Raw genomic sequence first — 14,433 nt, 5'->3', positions numbered from 1 at the left:
GTGGGTTTGACTACTCTAGGCACTTCATCATGTAAGTAGAAACATACAGTACTCATCATTTTGTGATTGGCTTATTCTATGTAGTATAATGTCTTTAAGATTCATCTATGTTATAACAAGTGTCAGAATTTCCTTCCTTTATAAAGTTGAGTATTATTCCATTGTATGGATATACCACATTTTACTTATCTGTTATCTATTGAAGGACACTTGAGTTGCTTTCACTTTTCAGCTATTGTGAATAATGCTGCTAAGGAACACAGGTGTACAAATGATCTCTTTAAGTCCCTGCTTTCAATTCTGGGGAGTCTAAACCTAGAAATGGAATTGCTGGGTTATATGGTAATTCTATTTCTAAGCACGAAGCATATGTTTTACAAGGGATTTGTGTTTAAGAGATATAAATAACTCTCAAAACTCAGTAGTAAGGAAACAAACAACCCAATACAATTTTAGCAAGTGATTTGAATAGATACTTCACTAAAAAAGATATATGGATGGCAAAAGAGCACTTAAAAAGATGCTCAATGTCAGTATTCCCTTTAGGGAAATGTAAATTAGAACCACCAGAAAACACTACATACCTATTAAAATGGCAGAAGTTAAAAAGACTGACTGTATCATGTATTGGCAAGGATGCAGAGGAAATGGGACTTCCTTTTTTTTTTTTCTGGGGGGACTTCCTTAAATTGCTGGTAGAAATGTAAAATGGTAAAACCATTTTGTAAAATGCCTGGCAGGTTCTTAAGAGTTAAACATATACCTACTTTATCCCTGATATCTCACACGGTAAAGTGTCTGCCTACAATGCAGGAGACCCAGGTTCGGTTCTTGGGTCGGGAAGATCCCCTGGAGAAGGAAATGGCAACCCACTCCAGTATTCTTGCCTGGAAAATCCCATGGACTGAGGATCCTGGTAGGCTACAGTCCATGGGGTCGCAAAGAGTCAGACACAACTGAGTGACTTCACTTCACTTTACTTTATGATCCAACTATTCTACCCCTATGTATTTACCTAAGAGAAAAGAAAGAAAAGAAAGCATATATCTATACAAAGAGTTATACACAAAAGTTCATAGCAGCTTTATCTGTAATAGCTCCAAATTGGAAACAAACCAGATGTCCATCAACAGGTGAATGGATAAACAAATTATGATGCAGCTGTAGAATGGAATACTACTCAATAAAACTAAGCAAGGTGAAAAGACAACCCTCAGAATGGGAGAAAATAATAGCAAGTGAAACAACTGACAAAGGATTAATTTCCAAAATATACAAGCAGCTCATACAACTCAATACCAGAAAAACAAACAACCCAATCAAAAAGTGGGGAAAAGACCTAAACAGATATTTCTCCAAAGAAGACATACAGATGGCTAACAAACACATGAAAAGATGCTCAACATTGCTCATTATTAAAAAAATGCAAATCAAAACTACAATGAGATATCACCTCACATGGGTCAGTATGGCCATCATCAAAAAGTCTACAAACAATAAATGCTGGAGAGAGTATGGAGAAAAAGGAACCCTTTTACACTGTTGGTGGGAATGTAAATTGATACACCACTATGGAAGACAGTATGGAGATTCCTCAAAAAGCTAGGAATAAAACCACCATATGAACCAGCAACCCCACTCCTAGGCATATACCCCGAGGAAACCAAAATTGAAAAAGACCCACGTACCCCAATGCTCATTTCAGCACTATTTACAATAGCTAGAACATGGAAGCAACCTAGATGTCCATCAACAGAAATATGGATAGAGAAGTTGTGGTACATATACACAATGGAATATTACTCAGCCATAAAAAGGAATACATTTGAGTCAGTTCTAATGAGGTGGATGAACCTAGAGCCTATTATACAGAGTGAAGTAAGTCAGAAAGAGAAAGATAAATATCGTATACTAACGCATATATATGGAATGTAGAAAGATGGTACCAAAGAATTTATTTGCAAGGCAGCAATGGAGAAACAGACATAGAGAACAGACTTATGAACATGGGTAGAGGGGAGGAGAGGGTGAGATGTATGGAGAGAGTAACATGGAAACTTACATTACCATATGTAAAATAGCTAGCCAATGGCAATTTCCTCTATGTCTCAGGGAACTCAAACAGGGGCTCTGTATCAACCTAGAGGGGTTGGATGGGGAGGGAGATGAGAGGGAGGTTCAAGAGGGAGGAGACATGTGTATACCTATGGCTGATTCATGTTGAGGTTTGACAGAAAACAACAAAATTCTATAAAGCAATTATCCTTCAGTTAAAAAATAAATTTTTTAAAAAGGGACAAGTTATTGATATATGCAACAACATGGGTGAATTGCAACCTAATTATGTGTAAAAGAAACCAGACAATAATGAGAGTATACTGTATATATTCCATTCATATAAAATTATAAAAAAATGCAAAATAACCTATAGTGACTTAAAGCAGATCAGTGGTTGCTTAGAGCAAGAGTGGGTGGGGAGGGACTGGAAGGAAGAATTACAGAGGAGCACCAGGAAAATTCTGAGAATGATGGTAGGTTCACTATATTGCAGTGATCATTTCATGGAAATATAAACATACAGACATACATATATATATGTTATATTATGTATAATATAGTTATATATATAATATATATAATATATAATGTATAATATAGTTATATTATGTATAAAACTATATATATAGTTTTCAAATTGTATAGTTTAAATGTGTATAGGTACAGATTTTGTATATCAATTATACCTCAATAAAGACTTGCAAAGAAACTCCCAAACTTGGGTTCACCACTCCCCCAACAGTGGATCTCTGTTATCTTACATAATCTTGACAGCAGGGAGACAGAAAAATTTTGGCAAGTGCTTACTTTTTCAAAATTTTTTTAATCCAATAATTGATTCTTTAAGACTGTTCCCCATTTACACATGGATTCTCATACAGTAGAAAGGACCCACCAAATCCACATACAGAGCAATGGTACAATCATATACTGGCTGTGGCTGAACACCAAAAGGCAACCTTTGAGGCTTCTACTTCTGGGAATATGGAGTAAATGTACTTTTCTCTAGAGTTTATATGTACAATAAGCATTGTTGGTGGTGTTGTTTAGTTGCTAACTCATGTCCAACTCTTTGTGACCCCATGGACTATAGCCCACCCGCTCCTATGTCCGTGGAATTTTCCAGGCAAGACTACTGGAATGGGTTGCCATTTCCTTCTCCAGGGGATCTTCCTGACCCAGGGATTAAACCCATGTCTCCTGCTTTGGCAGGACGCATTCTTTACCACTGAGCCGCCAGGGAAGCCCTAGAGCATAGGAAGACTCTAAGAGGTGGCGAGAAAAAGGCAGACTGGTTAGGAACCTCAGAACCCAAGCAACAGCATGGTGGTAAATTCCTAGAGTTTTCATTTTGTCTCATATCTCCTTGACTGGGTGCTGGAGAAGCTCACAGCTCAAAAAAAGAAAAAGAAGGATTCTAAGAAAAGCCTACCCTTTCTAACCAAAAGACCAGGAAAAAGACAACCTAGTGAAACTTTTAGACAATACTCTCTCTACTTCAGGCAAACACCACAGAACAAAAACTGGGGTCCTACTCTGCCAGCAAAGACCAAGTGGGGACCTCCATCTTTGCCATCCTGTAAGGAAGTGTCCTCAAACCATCCCTTCCCACCCACCCTCCAACCAAGTGGTATCGGAGAAGGCTGAATGGGAAGGTGGGACTTCTACCCCTTGTTGGGTAGTAAGGAGCCCTGTACCCCTTGATGCCAATGGAAGCCACCTGGAAGCCTGAGCTTTCACAGCTCCGTCACCCTGCAGTAACAAGGTACCCCACCCCCTCTCTTGGGGGTGGTGTCAGAGGAGATCCAATGCAGGACCAAGACTTTCACCAAGGTTCAGAGGTTATGGGGCCACCCCCCACCACAGCGTCAGTGACAGCAGTCATGAAGCACCTTTGACCTTCCCAGGAAGGGTGGGATCAGTAGAGGCCTATGGAGAGCCTGAACTCCCGTCTCTGTCCAGCAGTAACAAGGAGCGCACCCCCACACTTGTCAACAAAGGAGCAACTGGACTTTCACCCTCATCTGGCTGGGCAGTGTCCTCACTTCCTCTGCCTGAGCAGCTTCAGAAGAGGTCAGCTAACACAAGATTTAGATAATATTTGAACTCTTATAACACTGTACTGCCCTAGATGTGCCGGTTTCAGTCAAAAATCGCTGATCATACCAAGAACCAGGAAGGTTTCAATCTGCATGAGAAGAGATAACCAAGATGACAGAATTGTTAGAATGACCTGACAAGGGTTTTAAAGCAGCTGCCGGAAAAATGTTTCAGTGAACAACTACAAAGAGGCTTGAAAGAAATTTTTAAAAAATCTCAGGGAAGAAATTCAAGATATAAGGAAGAACCAAATAGAAGTTTTAGATCTAAGAATTGCAATAACTGAAATTTAAAAAATCAATGCATAGACTCAACAGCAGAATATAAAGAACAGAGGAAAGAGAGAATTTGAGGATAGAATAGAAATTACCCAATCTGAACAATAGAGAGAAAACAGACTAAAAAAAGAAAAGAAAAAACAAGAACAACACTTCAGGAACATATAAGACTATAAGAAAAAACCAATATTCAGATCATGGATGTCTCAGAAGGAGAAGAGTAAGAAGGTGGAGCTGAAATAGCATTAGAAGAAATAATGGCTAAAATTCCCCCAAATTTGGCAAAAGATATAAACCTACAGGGGGGCTTTCCTGTTGGCACTAGTGGTAAAGAACCTGCCTGCCAATGCAGGAGACATAAGGGACACAGGTTTGATCCCTGGGTTGGGACGATCCCCTGGAGGAGGTCATGGCAACCTACTTCAGTATTCTTGCCTAGAGAACCCCATGGACAGAGGAGCCTGGCAGGCTACGGTCCATAGGCTCCCATAGAGTTGGACACAACTGAAGTGACTTAGCACGCATGCATGCATAAACCTACAGATTCAAGATACTGAAGCAAACCTCAAACAGGATAAACCTCAAGAAATGCATGCCAAGGTCACCATAGTCAAACTTCTGAAAACTAAAGCAAAGAAATGATCTTGAAAGTAGCCAGGAGAAAGGACACTACCTATGGGGGAAAACAGTTTGAGTGATGGTGGATTTCTTCTCATCCAAAACCATGGAGGATAGAAGGAAATGGCACATTTTTCAAGTGCTGAAAGAAAAGAACTTTCAATGCAGAATTGTATAGCTAGCAAATATATCCTTAGAGAGTGAAGGGGAAATCAAGACATTCTCCCATGACAAAAAAACTAAGAGAATTTGTTGCCTGCAGACCTACTCTTGTAAACGAACGGCTAACAAATTCTCTAAATCGAATGAAAATGATAAAAGAGGAAATCTTGGCTCATCAGAAAGGAAGAAAAATAGCAGAGTAAAAGTGTGGGTAAATACAATAGACTTCCATTCTCTTTATTGAGAGAATTTTAAAATTATGTTTCCTGGTTGAAACAAAAATTATAACACTGGCTTATGTAGTTCTCAGTGTATGTGCACACATGTGTGCTAAGTTGCTTCAGTCATGTCCAACTCTGTTCGACCCTATGGACTGCAGCCTGCAAAACTCCTCAATGTATGTAGAGGAAAATAATAAAAACAATTATATTATGAATGGGGGAGGGTAAAGAGTCTTAAAAGGAAGTAAAATTTCTGCACTTTACTCCAACTGGTAAAATGCTGACATCAGTAGACTAGTAAATTATGTATGTATAAAACTTAGCACAGCCACTAAAAATGCTGTACAAAGAGATACACCCAGGACATTCCTGGTAGTCCAGTGGTTAAGAATCCGCCACCAACGCAGGTGACACGGGTTCAATTCCTGCTCCGGGAAGATCTCACAAGCTGTGGAGCAACTAAACCCATGAAGGTTATGAGGCTCACAATTCCTGAGCCATGCTCTGCAACCAGAAAAGCCACCGCAGTGAGAAGCCCATGAACTGCAACTAGAGAGCAGCCCCCGCTTGCTGCAACTGGAGAAAACCCTTGAGCAACAATGACTCAGCACAGCTAAAAAAAAAAAAAAAGACACACTCAAAGAACACTACAGGTAAATTAAAATGGAATTATAAAAAATGATCAAGCAGCCCACAGGAAGGCAGGAGAAAGGTCATTCTGGTGGCACATGAGAGGCTTCGAGGGTGAGGAGGCTGGGTGCCGAAGTGATGGTATCTCTGCCTTTACTGTCAGGGTTATTCCAGAACTAACCCAGATTCTTTTGCCCAAAGATTGATAGTCCATCCTACTGCCTTGCAGTGCATTGAAGGTGGGGACAGGGAAAAGAACCTGCCGAGTTCTTCCATGGAGCTTTGCCTTGGGAGTTCCAACTGGTTAGTGAACTGTTTATAGTGGTACTTAAGGAAGGTTCTTCTCCAGGCCAGCAGGCCAAGCTGCCATCACACAAGAAGCGGCTCCTTGCCAAGGCTTGGGCTCAGCTAACCTTCATCACCATAGCGGTTCCCTCCTGGAGCAGGATGATACCTTTGTGTACTGATGGCCAAAGCCAAAAGCATCACTTTGTGGGTGACCTATGCTGCTGGAAAAATGAAATTAAGATATCTTTGAAAAGGGCCTGATGCAACTTTGGCAAGGAGGAGAAACAAACTCTATACATTTGGAGCTCTGCCCTAAATGCTTAAGCAATATTTGGGTTCAAAATCAGCCAACCTTGGCAAACTTTCCCTGGCAGAATATAAAGGCCTATTTTAACAGGCATTTTTAGTCTTTGAACAATTAGAAAGAAGATAAAGAGTGAGTTCCAAAGCAATTCAACTTGCCTTTCATTTTACTAGGGATGTTCTGTATCCTTCCAGGTAGGTGGGAAGGCTCCAAGTCTTGTGGTAGATCACCTCTTAGGACCCTCTGGCCTTGTGTTTCTGGTCTCCCAACTCTGAGTCTTCCAGAAGAATGCCTCTGTAGACTTTCCGTTATATAATATACAATATAAATCTATTTCCAGATATACCTATAAATAGATATTTTACATATAAATAAATATATAGTTGTTTATACTTTTTATACTTAAAAAAAAGTGTTGGGGGCTATTTGTACATTACTCATCACTCATTATTCCAAATGTTATTTTAATCATTTCAACATGAAACCATCTTAATAGCCTCAATAATAGAATTGGTAACTTTATTTAAAAATTTTTTTAAATTGAAGTATAAAAAAAATTGAAGTATAGTTGATTTACAATAATATATTAATGTCAGGTGTACAACATAATGATTCAGTCTTTTTATAGCAAGAGAATTTCAGAAAAATAGCTACCTCTGCTTCATTGACTACACTAAAGCCTTTGACTGTGTAGATCACAACAAACTGTGGAAAATTCTTAAAGAGATGGGGATAACAGACCACCTGACATGCCTCCTGAGAAACCTAGAATGCAGGTCAGGAAGGTCAGGAAGGAACAGTTAGAACTGGACATGGAACAAAGACTTGTTCCAAATTGGGAAAGGAGTACATCAAGGCTGAATATTGTCACCCTGCTTATTTAACTTACATGCAGAGTACGTCATGCAAAATGCCAGGCTGGATGAAGCACAAGTTGGAATCAAGATTGCCAGGAGAAATATCAATAACCTCAGATATGCAGATAACACCACCCTTATGGTGGAAAGCAGCCGTGAAATTAAAAGACGCTTGCTCCTTGGAAGAAAAGCTATGACCAACCTAGACAGCATATTAAAAAGCAGAGACATCATTTTGCCAACAAGGGTCCATTTAGTCAAAGCTATGGTTTTTCCAGTAGTCATGTATGGATGTGAGAGTTGGACCATAAAGAAGGCTGAGTGCTGAAGAACTGACGCTTTTGAACTGTGGTGTTGGAGAAGACTCTCGAGAGTCCCTTGGACTGCAAAGAGATTCAACCAGTCCATTCTAAAGAAAACCAGTCCTGAATACTCATTGGAAGGACTAATGCTGAAGCTGAAACTCCAATACTTTGGCCATCTGATTCGAAGAGCTGACTCATTAGAAAAGACCCTGGGGCTGGGAAAGATTGAAGGCAGGAGAAGGGGATGACAGAGGATGAAATGGTTGAATGGCATCACCGACTCAAAGGACATCAGTTTGAGCAAGCTCCAGGAGTTGGTGATGGACAGGGAAGCCTGGTATACTGCAGTCCATGGGGTGGCAGAGAGTTGGACATGACTGAGCGACTGAACAACAACAACTTAAAGTTGTTAGAAAACAATGGCTATATTTCCCTATACTATGCACTATATCCTTGCTGCTGATCAGCACTGTTAACTTTAAATATTAAAATCGACATTAGGAAAAAAGAATAAGCTAGCCAGTTCAGTTCAGTTGCTTTAGTTCCTCTTTGCTTTCCACCATAAGGGTGGTGTTATCTGCATATCTGAGGTTATTGATATTTCTCCTGGCAATCTTGATTCCAACTTGTGCTTCATCCAGCCCGGCATTTTGCATGATGTACTCTGCGTGTAAGTTAAATAAGCAGGGTGACAATATACAGCCTTGATGTACTCCTTTCCCAATTTGGAACCAGTCTTTGTTTCATGTCCAGTTCTAACTGTTGTTTCTTGACCTGCATACAGATTTCTCAGGAGGTCAGTGAGGTGGGTCTGTTATTCTCATCTCTTCGAGAATTTTCCACAGTTTGTTGTGATCCACACAGACAGAGGCTTTAGCGTAGTCAATAAAGCTAGCCAATGTGCCCTTATGAACAATATATAGGTGCTTAAGTTTAGCTGATTTGTGGAAAATTGCTATCTTCACAATATTAAGTCTTCCAATCTAGGTTTCCATGCATTTCTGTTAACAATATTGGTGGTTTAGTCATTAAGTCATGTTCGACTCTTGAGACCCCATGGACTGTAGCCTGCCAGGCTCCTCTGTCCATGGAATTCTTCAAGCAAGAATACTGGAGTGGGTTGCCATTTCCTTCTCCAGGGGATCTTCCCGATTCAGAAATTGAACTGGGTTTCCTGCATTGCAGGCAGATTTTTTCCGACTGAGCTATGAGGGAAGCCCGTCAACAATATTAATAGTATTTTATAGCTTTCTCTGCAGAGTTCTTGGACAACTCTGATAGTTTACATGTTTAGTGTTTTTGATGCTAATATAAAATATTTCTCTTAAGGTGTCATTTCCTAATTACACTTTTTTAAAAGGTTTTTTTGATGTGGGCTATTTTTTTAAAGTCTTTATTGAACTTGTTACAATATTGCTTCTGTTTTATGTTTTGGTTTTTTGGCCTCGCGGCATGTGGGATCTTAGCTCCCTGACCAGGGACCAAAGCTGCACCCTCTGTACTGGAAGGTGAATCTTAACCACTGGACCGCCAGGGAAGTCCCCTAATTACGCTTTTAATGTCATACAAAAATTTGATAGTGTGTTTTGACAATTGCTGCTGCACCTTGCTGACCTTCCAATACACATAACTTTCCATGTACACAATCACGCTGCTAACAAATAAGATGGTTTATTTCTATTTGCTAGACACAATGCGCTGGTGGTAAAGAACCTGTCTGCCAGTGCAGGAGACGTAAGAGACGTGGGTTAGATCCTTGGGTCAGGAAGATCCCCTGGAGGAGGGCATGGTACCACACTCCAGTATTCTTGCCTGGAGAATCCCATGGTCAGAGGAGCCTGACGGCCTACAGCCCATAGGGTCGCAAAGAGTTGGACACAACTGAAGCGACTTAAGCACACATACATGATGCATTCTTATTCATTCTTTTTTGCCTTATTGTCCTAGCTACATTATGATGGCTGTTAAATAGAGTGGACATCCTTGTCTTGTTCCAATTTCAAAACCTTCAATATTTCATCACTGTATGATGTTTGCTGTAGGGTTTTAGGAGGTGTCACTTTAAGGAAGCCCATTTCTATTTGGAGCTTTCGAAGAATTTTTTTTTTATCATGAATGAATGTTATATTAAATGCTTCTAATGTCTTTTGAAATACTCATGATTTTGTTCCTTTATTCTGCTAATATAGTGAGTAGCATTTGCTTTCAAATTGCACACCAATCCTGCATTTCTGAAATAAACATATCCCTTTTCATAAAAATAAAAGGCAACCTTGCCAGCTCTACCCAGACTGCGTCATGATGACTCATAGTGGCAGCCCTCTGGAGCTTTGAATATTTTTGATGTTATGTGCTGGAATTTTGTGGAAAATTCATTCTCTAAGAGGTAATAACCAAATGGGGAAAATCTTTAAAAATATTTACTGGTTGGTTTCTTGTATGAGCATGTTTATCTCTCTTTCTTTCTGTGTTTGCTTTAAAACCAGATTCCTAATTATCCATCCTTTTCTTATTAAGGTAGGTTTACCTATTTTGGTAATGCATTGCTGATTAACAAAGTGCTCCAAACTTAGTGGCAAGAAAACAGCTAGTATTTTATTATAGATGGTTCAGGAATTCACGAAGGAAGTGGTGGGGTCAGTTTATCTCTGTTGTATGAAGTCTGGGGCCTCAACTGGGAGACTGAAATGTCTGGGGATGAGCTGAACAGCTGGGCCAAAGACTTCTTTTATGGTGTCTGGTGCCTGGGATAAGATACTCTGGAGTCTGGGCTCAACTCAGATTGTCTGCCAGAGATTGTCTGCTTACATGTGGTTCTCCTTATGACTTGGATGCCCACTGGGTGGTAACTCTAGGTGGCTGGATTGATGACATGGCAGCTCAGGGCTCAGAGAGTATTGTAGTGAGCAAGGTGGAAACTGCATGGCATTGGATGGCTTAGCTCAGGGGTTAGCAAAATTTTCTGTAAAGGGTCGGATAGTAAATAGTTTAGGTGTGTAGGTCGTAAATTCTTTCTTGCCCCTGCTGCTGTAGCATGAAATTAGCGATAGATGGTACATAAACAAATAGTATGGTTGTATTGGAATAGAGAATCAACTGCATTTATTTCAAACAGTAGCAGTAAAGTTGCTCAGTCGTGTCCAACTCTTTGCTATCCCATGGACTGTAGCCTACCAGGCTCCTCCATCCATGGAATTTTCCAGGCAAGAGTACTAGAGTGGGCTGCCATTTCCTTCTCCAGGGGATCTTCCTGACCCTGGGATCGAACCCAGGTCTCCCGCATTGCAGGTAAATGCTTTACCATCTGAGCCACCAGGGAAGCCATAATTTATTTAGGGACACTTAAATTTATTTAGGGTGACTGAAATTTGAATTCCATATAATGTTCACATGCTTCTTTTGAGTTATCTCAATGCTCTAAGAAAAATGTATAAGACATTTGTCACTTACTGACTGTACAAAAATTGACAGTGGGCCAGATTTGACCCATGGGGGTGAAGTTTGTCAATCTTTAACGTAGAATATTTTTAGCCTTTCATAAAGTTCCCCTGGTCATTTTTTCAGTCAATGTGTACCTTCATTCATAGTTTCAGGCAACCATTGGCCTGTTCTCTATCAATATAGATGAGTTTTGCTCATTCTAGAATTTCATATGAATAGAATTATATAGTATGTCTGGCTTATATTTCTCATCACAATGTTTTGAGATTTATTGGTGTTGTGTGTATAAATTGTTTGTTTTTTTAATTGCTGAATAATATCACTTCATATGGATATACCATAATATGTCTAACCATTTTTCTATTGATTTTCATATTGTTCCCAATTTTTGGCTACTATGAACAAAGTTGTTATGCACATTTGTACACAAATCTTCGTATGTTTTCATTTGTTTTGGATTGTATAGTAAGTATATGTTTAACTTTGAATCTTCAAAATTGTTCCCCAAAGCAGCTATAGCATTTTTACTCCCAATAACAAGGTATGGGAATTATAGTTGCTTCATATTCTTGTCAACTCTTAGCAGTGTTAACCTTTTTAGTTTTAGCAATCTAGTTGGTGGTATTTTTTTTTTAAGTGGGTGGTTTTAAATTACATTTTTCCATTAACTAATGATATTGAACATCTTTTCATGTATTTATGGGCCATGTCTTCTTTTCTAAAGTATCTGTTTAAATTTTTTCCTATATATTGGGGATTTTCTTTTTTTTTAAATTTATTTATTTATGGTTGGGTCTTTGCTGCTATGTATGGGCTTTCTCTAGTTGTGATGAGCAGGGGCTACTTGTTGCAGTGGCTTCTCTTGTTGTAGAGCACACGCTCTAAGCTTGGGCCCAGTATTTGTAGCACATGGGCTTAGTTGCCCCGAGGCATGTGGGATCTTCCCACACCAGGAATGGAACCCATGTCCCTTGCATTGGCAGGCGGATTCTTTACCTCTGGACCACCAGGGAAGTCCCTGTCTTATTGTTTTAGGAGTTCTTTATGCATACGAATCTTTCATCAGATATATATGTGTGTGTGTGTGTGTGTGTGTATATATATATATGTATATATATATATAGGGAATATTTTCTCTCAGCCAGTCGACTTGTTTTTTTAATTTTCATATTATTGATTTTCAATGAACAGTAGTTTTAAGTTTTGATTAGATTCAATGTATTAAATTCTTCTTATCTAGTTCACATTTCTTGGGTCCTATCTGAGAAATTTCTTCTTACACCAAGACCACAAAAATTTTCTCTTATGTTTTCTTGTAAAAGTTTTTTATTTTGAGTTTTACATTTAGAACTAAGATCCATTTTGAGCTTATATTTGTGTATGATGTAAGGCAAGGTAAAGCTACAATTTTTTTTCCATGTGGATATCCAGTGGTTTACTAAGTCTTGAAATTAGGTTATGTAAATCCTCCAACATTGTTCTTCTTTTTCAAAATTGTTTAGTCTAATCTAGTTATTTTGCATTTCCACATAAATTTAGAAATTGCTTGTCAATTTCTTAAAAAAAAACACTGGTAGGATTTTTATTTGGATTGCATTGAATCTATTAAATTTGGGGAGAACAGATATCTTAATAATATTGAATCTTCCAATCCATGAATATGCTATATCTCTCCATTTATTTAGATCTTCTTTAATTTCCTTATGTAGTATTCTGAAGTTTTCAATGTCTAAGTCTTGGATATATTTTGTTAAATTTATTTCGTGTATTTGGATGGTATCATTGATGATATTTTCTTTTTTTTTTCCACTTATTTATTTTTCCCATTTATTTTTATTAGTTGGAGGCTAATTACTTTACAATATTGTAGTGGGTTTTGTCATACATTGACATGAATCAGCCATGAATTTATATGTATTCCCCATCCCCATCCCTCCTCCCACCTCCCTCTCTATCGGATCCCTCTGGGTCTTCCCAGTGCACCAGGCCCGAGCACTTGTCTCATGCATCCAACCTGGGCTGGTGATCTGTTTCACCCTAGATAATATACATGCTGTTCTCTCGAAACATCCCACCCTCGCCTTCTCCCACAGAGTCCAAAAGTCTGTTCTGTACATCTGTGTCTCTTTTTCTGTTTTGCATATAGGGTTATCATTACCATCTTTCTAAATTCCATATATATGCTTTAGTATACTATATTGGTCTTTATCTTTTTGGCTTACTTCACTCTGTATGATGGGCTCCAGTTTCATCCATCTCATTAGAACTGATTCAAATGAATTCTTTTTAATGGCTGAGTAATATTCCATGGTGTATATGTACCACAGCTTCCTCATCCATTCGTCTGCTGATGGGCATCTGGGTTGCTTCCATGTCCTGGCTATTATAAACAGTGCTGTGATAAACATTGGGGTGCACGTGTCTCTTTCAGATCTGGTTTCCTCAGTGTGTATGCCCAGAAGTGGGATTGCTGGGTCATATGGCAGTTCTATTTCCAGTTTTTTAAGAAATCTCCACACTGTTCTCCATAGTGGCTGTACTAGTTTGCATTCCCACCAACAGTGTAAGAGGGTTCCCTTTTCTCCACACCCTCTCCAGCATTTATTGCTTGTAGACTTTTGGATAGCAGCTATCCTGACTGGCAGTAATGGTACCTCATTGTGGTTTTGATTTGCATTTCTCTGATAATGAGTGATGTTGAGCATCTTTTCATGTGTTTTTTAGCCATCTGTATGTCTTCTTTGGAGAAATGTCTGTTTAATTCTTTGGCTCATTTTTTAATTGGGTCATTTATTTTTCTGGAATTGAGCTGCAGGAGTTGCTTGTATATATTTGAGATTAATCCTTTGTTGCTTCGTTTGCTATTATTTTCTCCCAATCTGAGGGCTGTCTTTTCACCTTGCTTATAGTTTCCTTTGTTGTGCAAAAGCTTTTAAGTTTAATTAGGTCCCATTTGTTTATTTTTGCTTTTATTTCCAATATTTTGGGAGGTGGGTCATAGAGGATCCTGCTGTGATTTATGTCGGAGAGTGTTTTGCCTATGTTCTCCTGTAGGAGTTTTATAAAAAATATGGAACGCTTCACGAATTTGCGTGTCATCCTTGTGCAGGGGCCATGCTAATCTTCTCCATTTCGTTCCAATTTTAGTATATGTGCTGCCGAAGCGAGCAC

The 14,433-nt window shown here is 39.0% G+C and overlaps 1 non-coding gene across 1 annotated transcript; it reads right to left on the bottom strand.

Annotated features, from left to right (window-relative positions):
* Nucleotides 1-14,326: 14,326 nt before the first annotated feature.
* LOC139033216 (U6 spliceosomal RNA) lies at nt 14,327-14,433 on the bottom strand. The gene has a single exon (XR_011485839.1). It is a non-coding gene; the product is annotated as a U6 spliceosomal RNA (small nuclear RNA).

Source organism: Odocoileus virginianus, chromosome X, assembly GCF_023699985.2.
Source record: "Odocoileus virginianus isolate 20LAN1187 ecotype Illinois chromosome X, Ovbor_1.2, whole genome shotgun sequence".
In the NCBI taxonomy this organism is placed as follows: Eukaryota; Metazoa; Chordata; class Mammalia; order Artiodactyla; family Cervidae; genus Odocoileus; species Odocoileus virginianus.
Note: the sequence above shows the minus strand (reverse complement) of the source record. Positions and strands in the feature narration are given on the sequence as shown.